The 10093-nt window shown below is 46.0% G+C and overlaps 1 long non-coding RNA gene across 2 annotated transcripts; it reads left to right on the top strand.

The window, feature by feature from the left end:
- Positions 1-2599: 2599 nt before the first annotated feature.
- Positions 2600-8976, top strand: LOC121824046 (uncharacterized). 2 transcript variants are annotated; one of them, XR_013046145.1, is made up of 4 exons: positions 2600-3082; positions 3746-3993; positions 8150-8316; positions 8514-8976. It is a non-coding gene; the product is annotated as an uncharacterized LOC121824046 (long non-coding RNA). The 2 variants fall into 2 exon arrangements; XR_006065789.2 differs by lacking the exon at positions 8150-8316 and having other exon boundaries at positions 2605-3082.
- Positions 8977-10093: the final 1117 nt, after the last annotated feature.

The following is a 10093-nucleotide window of genomic DNA, read 5'->3' as shown; positions in this document are numbered from 1 at the left end:
CCAATCCTAGTCTGGCAGACATCTCCCACTAAGCAGTAGATGGGAAATGTTCTAGGCTGGGAAGACCGGCAGCAGCCACACAACAAAACTCTGTAGCAAAAACTCTGATGCAAAAGTAGCCATCAACAAAACAGAAATCCACAGGGGAGCACTGACAAGGAACTGGACATCATTTTTGCAAATCACAAAATACTCTTTTCTCCTAACCATTAAAAAAAAAAAAAAAAGTAAAAGGAAGTGTTGCTAGAGTTTTCCGCCTTGCCCACAGGGACAAATCTTTGTCACCCGCCAGTCCCACAGCCGCTCAGACCCAACCAAGTAAACACAGAGACTTATATTGCTTACAAACTGTATGGCCGTGGCAGGCTTCTTGCTAACTGTGCTTATAGCTTAAATTAGTCCATTTCCATAAATCTATACCTTGCCACGTGGCTGGTGGCTTACCGGCATCTTCACATGCTGCTGGTCATGGCGGCGGCTGCAGTCCAGTCCTTCTGCCTTCCTGTCTTTTTATTTCTCCTCTCTGTTAGTCCCGCCTATCCTTCCTGCCTAGCCACAGCCGATCAGGTTTTATTTATTGATCAATCAGAACAACTTGACATACAGACCATCCCCCAGCACAGCCAAGTGCAGACCATCTAAGACACCTGTACTCAAGCCCATGGTCCTAATCATCCTCTATGCGGACCTGCTGGGTAACGCCAGAAAGAACCCAAGAAGGGCTCCCACAGGACATACAGAACATCCCACAGCAAGGAAGAAACACTCTTAGTTCACAGGCTATAAAAAAAAATGAGTGGTGGGTGTGAGACCAGAATACCTGATGCCAATGTCAACTCTCAGATTCTAGTCAGTCAACTTTGATGTAAACCAAACTAAACAAAGAGTATTCCTGAGGTTTGAGGAATCTTCGTTACTGTCTCTCAATACTCTCCTACAGAAGATATCAAGAGTCTCTTAGACGCCCACAGTGAAACTGCATGTTCTGGGCCTCACAGGGCTATTGCACATGTGAGCTAGTGCCCCTGTAACTGAATGCATAAGACCTGTGCAAAATCAAACAAGCTAAAAGTCCCAGCATGGAAAAGTAAGGGCTCATGAAATCCCACTGCTCCCTGAGGAGAGAGTCTGAAAGGCATAGATTCAAAGCAAAAAGCACCAGCCACTGTGGCTGAGGCTATCCCGGCACAGCCAGAAGCCAGCCAAATCCAGAAACGTGAATGAGCCCACCACATCAGTTGAATACCTCAGGCTTGTAAGTACGCAAAGGTTTGAAGTAGTCGGTCATACAGCATCACTGTGTGAGACTAAAAAATCAGGAAACTGTCCAACTTTTCTTGGAATGGTTCTCCCCCCCCACCATGTGCGTGCATGTCTGCGTGCCCCTGTGTATGTGTGTGCATTTGTGTGTGTGTGTGTGTGTGTGTGCATGTGTGTGTGTGTGTCTGTGTGTGTGTGTGTGTGTGTGTGTGTGTCTGTGTTGAAGGTAAAGCTTCATGAAGTCACAATGTATCACAAAAGGTGATGTATCAGGAAAGCAAATAGGTACTAGTATTGCCTTCATAATCCAGATAAGGAAACTGGGCTTTCAAATGCATAAGGTGCTTGCTCAATAAGGAAAGGCAAAATCCAGGGATTTGTGTATCTGGCTCCAGACCCAGAGCAGCAACAGCCACGACCATCCTCTTTCCTCATGGGGAAATACAGTCCCTTGGGCCCCGTTGGCTAGCAAAGCCCTTGCCTGCCACCAATCTTTCTGCATCGTGCTCTGCCTCAGGCTGTCCAGCAGAACTAAACAGGAAAACAAATAGTCATGACAAGATAAAAGGACCAGCATGGGCTGTTTCCAATCATGGATGGAAATAAAACATTAGAAGGCTGCTTTGCTGTGGCCTTTGTGCTGTGTTTATAAAGTCCTGGGATTGGTGGGGTCTAATGTCATTCCATAATAATTTGATTTCCATGAGAGAAACTAATCCAATCCAATTGCTCCACGTGTTGTCATGTCCCGGAGCTGGAATGTCATCCAGGTGCCTTCCCTGACCCTGGATAATGGACCCAGTCTTTTCTGTAGGAAGGGAGCTTTGGTTCCTCCCACTTGGATTGCCCACAGAGTTCTGCATATTGGAAAAGCCGCGTCTTCGGGCATCCCACCATGTGCAGTCCTGTGCACCAAGACCAGAACTTGCGCGTGACTGTCTCCTCAACCACTGCTTCCTTTGCCAAAGCAGAGACCACACATCTTACCACTTGTCTGCCAGGCTGTCTCATGTAGAGCAGGGTATGCACACATGTTGGACAGTCAGATTGGGAATCCAGGCCTCTATGTCTCCAGTTCCTTTTGCCAGCCTTGTGCGTTAGGACAAGATGGGTCCATAAGCTGAGTCTCTGTCTCCATTTCTGTAAAATGAATGGTTATAACTCTATCCGTTAAAATATTGAGAAAAATCTCAAAGGCCCTTGCGTGAGGAAGCAAACATGATAACAAACCCGCAAAGGGTCAGTAGCTCAAACTGGAGCAACAGTCATCACCAGCCAAGGGGGTGAGTCACATGGCTTTGCTGTCAAGTCACAAAGCCTCTTAGGTGTGTGACATCAGGCGATCTCTGGAAAGGCAGACTCGCAGCCAGGAAATGTCCCAGTTACTGCCACCTTAGCAGTCCCGACTCTTGGTGTCCTCTCCAGTCTCCAAATGACTTCAGTGTGACTGTACACACGGAGCTGCAGACTTCAAGCACTGCCTTTGCAGCTAGAGTCTGCAGACCTTGGACTCCTCTGAAGCTACTGAGAACAGACGCCAAGGGATCTAACGTGTAATGTGCAGACACGATACTGAAAGATGGTGCATCCATGGTGTTGTCTTTCCAGAGCGCCCTGCCAGTCGCAAAACAGTTACCTCAGGGAATGAAGTAACACCGAAGTTAAAATCTTCATTTTCCTTCCCCTTTAGGCCTTCTTCTCCCTTCAGGTCAGTCACCTATGTGGTACAGATCACATGCACCTCAGTGCTAGACATCCGTTAAGAAACTTTACAGTTTCCGTGGTCCATGAAGCATCTTTGGCCTACTGAGGGAACTAAAAGGTATTTTCCAACTATTCCATGGGGTATTGAGATGAGATGGGGAACAGATCCAGGTCATGACAGACTGCTCCCCTGGAAGTAATCCTGATGGTCATGGGACATCAGAGGGTACAATGCACTAGACTGAGATAGACTTGTTTGACCCAGAAGAGTAATTTAGGCAAGGATGTGAATGATGGTTTTGAGAGGAATGATAAAGTGAGAAAGACCATGAAAAGACACCCAAACAACCCAACAGAGGGAGGGTGGCTGTTAAACCAAGATGGCTTGGTAAGATTAGAAAAGGAGGAAGCAGAGTTAACAGCTATGGGGGCGGGGGAAACAAGATGAGATGTTAAGAGAAAATGCTGAGATTTCTGCATCACCATGGAGATGGGGATGGCAGACATGTGCGGAAAGGAGGAAATGAATGAGAAGCACTTTGTGAAGATGTAGTGGGCTTAGTTTTTGACAAGTTAGGTTTGAAGTGCTTTGAAGACATCCGAATGAAAGATGCCCAAAAAGCTTTTGAGGGAATGCCTGCCAACCCCAGAAGGGAGTGACAGCTATAACATGGGTACAGATGCAGTGATATTGAATTGACTCATTCAGGAAGGTTGCATATCTTTCTCTCTCTCCTATCTCTCCTCATGTTACCCTCTCTTCTCTGTCTCCACATTACAGTGGTGGGGATACAATCCACGGCCTGCCATATGCTAGGGAAGTGCTCCACCACTGAGTTCTACCCACAGCCCACCCAGGAAGATTGCATGGGCCACGGCCACAGATGAAATCCGCACAAATCTCAGTACGTGTGTATGCAGGCACAGAAGACGAAAACCAGCCTGATGAGCTTCAGTGTGTGTGGAAGAGTTCTCAGGAGTAGGGACATCCCGGAAAAGTCACACATCACAGAGGCAAGGCATCAAAAAGTAAGACTGAGAAAAATTTGTTGAAATTTGCTCCCCAGAATGTAACTAAAACTTGGTATCCATATCACCATTCCTTTGTTATGTAAGGGAGATTAGTTCTAGAACATTCTGGAGACATCACCACCCGTGAATGCTAAGCCCCTGAGACCAAATTTGTTTATCAATGATACATAACTCCATGGGCACTTCAAATAATGTCTAGAAAGACTTTTTAAGAGTTGAAGGCAAAGTTCTCTATATCTGTTTCAGAGAAACAAATGTATTAAAAAATAATACCTTCCTTTTTCTAGGCAACTTACAGGCCAATTCAATATTGTAGAGAGTCCATTTTTGTATGTGTGTGCTTCCAAGTTAAAGGGGGGTTAAAACTGATATAGTGCATGTCAAACAAATGTCAGTCATGTCTCTGATGGAGACTCGGTTCTAAAGGACTGCTAATGTTTGTTGACATCTTCATGTCAATCTCGATTTTCTGTTCAGAGAGAAAAGCAATGAACTTGACTTTGTAATCCATTGCCTGGTCCCTCAGGCCAGCCCAGTTCCTACCGCTTGACTAAATCACCAAGAATCTGCCATAGGCCTGGAATTTGAGAATGGGAAAGCCAAAAGAGAAAAGAAAAAAAATAAGCAGTGATTATTTCATGTGTTTCTATACATCATGGAAAAGGTGATAGGGCCTTCCTTTGGGTCATGTGTCAAGTGGGGTTGGGACACACCAGCATTTGCCTATATTTTATTATAACAAAATATCAAAAGTTGTGTGACTTTGTACAGAGCAGGAGTTCATTTAACTCATAATTGGCAAGGTTCAAGAGCACGGAGCAGTCATCTTGATGAAGGTTTTGTGACTGACGGCATCACCATGCTGGGAGCCTGTTGGAGGAAGAGAGCACCTTGCCTGACAGAAGTCAAAAGTGCTGGGTGAGGCCACACTTGTTCTTCCTCCACAACACAGTTGCAAGCACCAGGAATCTCACAAGAACTACCCCAATCTCTTCCACAGTGCCCCATGATGTCCCACCAGGCCTCCCATCTCAAGGGCTCCATCATGTTGACACCACCGCACTGAAGACTAGCTTTACAAGGTGGACAAACCATATCAACCATCTGGTTGTTCTGTATGGTCTGAAGGAAGCCCACTGAATGCTAATATGTCATGGTGAAGAGTTTTGTTTACTGAGCATGCCAGACAGTTTCCCAGAGCTGTGATAAAATGCCTGAGATAATCAATCTAAAGAGAAAGGGTTTTTTTTTGGCTCATGGATTTGGTGGTTTTGTATGTGGTCATAGTACATCATGGCAGCGGCAGCGTGTGGCAGAGGGAAATACCCAGGAAGCAAATAATTAGAGAAGAAGAGGCTGAGCTCCCAATAGTCTTTAACAGGCATGCTCTTAAAGGTTCAATTTCCTTCCACTAGACTCCAGCTCTTCGAGGTTCTATCACTTTCTGATAGTGTCACAGGCTTGAGATCAAGCCTTTAATGGATGGGCTATTGGGATATATCTAAGATGCCAACCACACTAACAAGTGAAAATGAAACCTATCTCCATTCAGAAAGGGGCAGGCCTCCCATGGGCTTGAGCAAAGCATGGCACATCAAGTTGAGGCAGGACTGACTGACTTCCTCTCCTTGTGTCAAGGCTGGGCCAGCACGGAGAACAGGTTCCCAAAAGCCAGCTAAGCACCAGGGACAGGTCCTGATCTCACTGCTAGGAGCCTTACAAAGAGACCAAACTATACAACTGTCACACACTTGCAGAGGGCCTAGGTCAGTCCCATGGAGACTCCCTAACTGTTGGTCCAGAGTCCATGAGCTCTCACGAACTCAGATCAGCTGTCTCTGTGGGTTCCCCTATTACCCCCCCTGGCAAGTACAATTCCACCTCCCTTTCTTCAGCAAGACTACTGGAGCTCAGCCCAGTGCTTGGCTGTGGATCTCTGCATCTGCTTCCGTCAGTTATTGGATAGAGTACCTCTGATGACAATTAGGGTAGTCACCAATCTGATTACAGGAGATGACCAGTTCAGGCACAGTCTCCACTATTGCTAGAAGTCTTCGCTGGGGTTATCCTTGTGGATTCCTGAGAGTTTCCCTGACACCAGGCTTCTCCCTAATCCTGAAATGCTCTCCCCTATCAAAGTGTCTCTTTCATGACTCTCCCCGTCCATGCCCTACCCCCAATCTGCCTCCCACACCCAGCCCCCCCAACCCACTCCCTCAAGTTCCCATCCCTCCATTCCCCCCATCCTCCACCCCCAGTTTACCCAGGAGATCTCTTCTATTTCCCCTTCCCAGAGAAATCCATGCATCTCTCTTCAGGCCCTCCTTGTTATCTAGCTGCTCTGGGGCTGTGGATTGTAGGTTGGTTATCCTATACTCTACTCCTAATGTCTATTTATGAATGAGTACATAACATGTTTATCTTTCTAGGTTTGGGTTACCTCACTCAGAATGAATTTTTCTAGTTCCATCTGTTTTTCTGCAAATTTCAAGAGGTCATTGGTTTTTTTTGTTTTGTTTTTTTTTCTTTTTAGTTGAGTAATACTCCATTGTGCAAATGTACCACATTTTCTTTATTTACTCTTCATTGCGGGACATCTAGGTTGTTTCCAGATTCTGACTATTGTGACTAATACTGCTGTGAACATAGTTCAGTGGAAGGGGAGGGAGTGGATGGAAGCAAGGATGGAGGGTGGGGCAGGGACCGAAGGAGAGGAAGAAGGGCAAACTGTGGTTGGCATATAAAATAAATGAAAACATTTTATTTAAAGTTTTTTGGATTTTTCGAGACAGGGTTTCTCTGTGTTGTTTTGGTGCCTGTCCTGGATCTCACTCTGTAGACTAAGCTGGCCTCGAACTCACAGAGATCTGCCTGCCTCTGCCTCCCAAGTGCTGGGATTAAAGGTATAGGCCATCACCGCCTGTCTAAATTTTTTTTTTTTTTTTTAAGAAAGAAAATTAGACCTGTGTCCTTTCTCTTCAAACAGCCCATGAAGAATGGAAAGAATTGGCTAAAGTGCTGGTCTGCACTCAGCCAGCAGATGAAGGACTATCAGCGGCCACTTAAAATATCATGGAGACTTGAAGTCCACAGGTTGAATCGGTCGGGTTCAATTTTCTGTTGCACAATTTTCACTGGCTACTAGAGCCTTTACTAAAGCCTAAATTACATCCCTAAAAACGTTATTTTGTGTTGTTCCCAAGAGAAACTTGGGCTGGTACTTGGGGAAGCGGGGCAAGGAAATCATTCCCAGTCCACTTGGAGCTAGCTGAAAGAGCATTCATTTATTTCTGATCCCACCTGGAGACGTGGGTTCATCTCATCGACAGGCCACCCCTCCATACACTGCATGATTAACTGAGACTCACAAGTGGCTTCTTAGGTCACAATTGTTAGAGGACCCAATTTGTACCTAGAATCAAAATCTGAAGATTTTCCTTACGTTTCTTTCTGTAACTTTCATAGAACAGATGGAGACAAAAATAATTTTGTTAACTTTTAGTCTTGGAATTTAGGCCTAGAATTTATAATAACCAAAATAGCTTTTAGGGGTTCCATTCCCAGGAGTCTAGATGTTTCCTACCTTGGGGTTACATGCTGTCCCTACTTTGGGTGACTGTACCTCCATGAACTGAGCTAAGGGTCCCTGGAGTCTAACTAATAGGAACTAGTCTACTATTCCTACTAGTCTAACTAACTTCCTACTAGTCTAACTAACTAGTAGGAAGATTTATCCGCAGTACATTTCAAAGTTAGGGGGCCAACTCCTCACATCTCTATCTTCCTTAGACTGAGCCCATTAAATCAGCTCTCAAGCACACTGTGCTTAGAGGATTCGTTTTATCTTTGAACGATACACATCTAACTTGGTAATTTCTAACAAAATATCTTCCCTTTTATGTTGGAACTTGCCATTTGACTTCCTTATGACTTGAAAAGTTTGAGCATCATAAATAATTGTGGTTCCTAAGAGCCCGAATGACTATAAAAGCCTTAAAAAGAAAACTTTGAAGTTGGGGACACGCAGACTGTATGCAGTACCAGGCAGACTTTGTCAGAACTAGGCTCAGCGAAGGGACCAAACTGCAGGATTTCAAAAGTTCAAGAGAATGACAGAAGTGTTTTTTTTTTTTTTTCTCTTGCCTCCATGCAGGCAATTTTTTTCAGATAAGGTTGTGCTCTTAATTTGGAGTTGCAAAGATTCTGAGGGCAAGAGGCAGTCTGAATGACATACCCACAGCCCCCTGGAGTGGGTCGCCTTCCCTTCCTTCCTTCCCACAGCCACCAGCTCTGTCCCAGACTGCAGGCTTCCTAGAGGATGTAAACGTTAGAATGACATTTTCTTTATTAAAATGTAAACATTTTAAGTAGTTGATTGACAGGTAGTAGCTGTTCATATCTCTGGGGTACAATGTGATGTTTTGCTTCAAGTAAACAATGTCTACAGATTAAAGTAAGTTAATTAGCATAGTTACAACCTTCAACTTTTACCAGCTCTTTGTGGTTCTTTCTTCTAGCTTCTGAATGTTCACCATATTCACCCTATTGTGCCTTCGATCACCAGCATGGATTCCTCTGATGCTCACTCTATCTTCCTGAGGGACCCAGCAGGGCCTGGATGCTCACGGGAGGCTCTGTGCTTAGGAGCAGAGATTTCTGGAACGAACCAGTCTTATCTCCAGGACTTGCGAGTCCAGGCAGAGTTCATATGACACTCCTGGGGAGCTGCCAGAAGCCGTGGCCCTGTAAGAGTGATTTGGGTCCACAACCCTCCAGCCTCGGGTAACACAGAGCAAACACTAAGGACAAAGCTGATGACTGGAAGGCAAAAAGAGAGAAAGTAGACAAGTGAGCAAGCTGAGACCCACGACCACAAAGGACTCCGTGAGGCTTTGGAGCGGCTCTGCCTCCTTTTCCATCAAATTTGGATTAGCTGTGGCGGAGGAGGGAAGAGAACAAATAAAGGAAACCCACAGATAATCCGCGGCCTCCATCTAAGGGAAGGTTTAAATTCCCTCTCGGCCAAGCTTCTTTCTTTCTGTGAGAGCTGACAATGAGGGGCTCTCACACCAGGCACTCTAGGCCCAGCCCTCAGCAGAGGGCTCACCCATCCCTGTCTCTCACTGGCAGGCTGGGGGGCAGGGCATGCAGAGCCTGAGTCTGGAGAACAGGGTGCTGGTCTAGGGGGTAGGTGCTGAAGGCTGATCAATTTGGGGTGGGCTAGAAGACTCCAGCACAGGCTGGAGGAAGTCGGTCTGTGGGCAGCCTTGGAGAAGTGTAGGGTTGTCTGTGATGAACATAGGCCATAAGCCACTGGGCACAGAATGAGTGAGAGGCCAAAGACAGGGGTACACTGAGAAAAGGGCTGAGGAGCAGGAGAGAGACAAGGGAGCAGCCAGGCAGGGGCCTCTCTCTCTCTCTCTCTCTCTCTCTCTCTCTCTCTCTCTCTCTCTCTCTCTCTCTCTCTCCTCCCTTTCTTTTCTTTCCACCTTTTCTGTTTTATTTCTCCCTCTGTGTTCTGCATTTTCCTCTCTTCCCCCCAACCTATCCCCATCCTTCCCCTTACCCCTTCCTTGACATTCACTATATTAGTTTGAAATTATAGAACTTGGATCCACAAGGCCAGCCCCTAACTGGAGGTACCATCACTCAGCATCAGTGACCCACATCCACAGCACTTAGTGCAGCGGTGAGATGCCCAGTGGCTGTCCTCCTGTGGCCAGCCAGGCACCCAGGGCCAGAGATGAGGCCCTCTTCCCTGGGGGAGCCCGAGTGAGAGGATGACTTTTACTCAGGACTCATCGGAACTTTTCCTGGAGACACTTTCCCAGAAGTAGAAACATCTGCCCAGAGTGAAGATCCGGGTTCTCACTTCCTGTTGTCACTAAGGAATCTGGACTCTTTTGCCTCATCAGTAAAGGGGAAACAAACTTGTCCACTCAAACTTCAGCTTGCAGGCCTGATGTAAGCTATGGAATCTTAGCTTTTCCACCTAAATGAACCCAGAGACCTTCCCTTCCATTCCCCCTCCTCTCCCTTTCTCCTTATTTCCTCCTTCTCTTAGCCATTTTCGTTGTTAAAATATTTTGTTGTTAAA

This window comes from Peromyscus maniculatus, chromosome 19, assembly GCF_049852395.1.
Source record: "Peromyscus maniculatus bairdii isolate BWxNUB_F1_BW_parent chromosome 19, HU_Pman_BW_mat_3.1, whole genome shotgun sequence".
Taxonomy (NCBI): domain Eukaryota; kingdom Metazoa; phylum Chordata; class Mammalia; order Rodentia; family Cricetidae; genus Peromyscus; species Peromyscus maniculatus.
The sequence above is the reverse complement of the archived record's forward strand: the minus strand, read 5'-3'. Positions and strand labels throughout refer to the sequence as shown.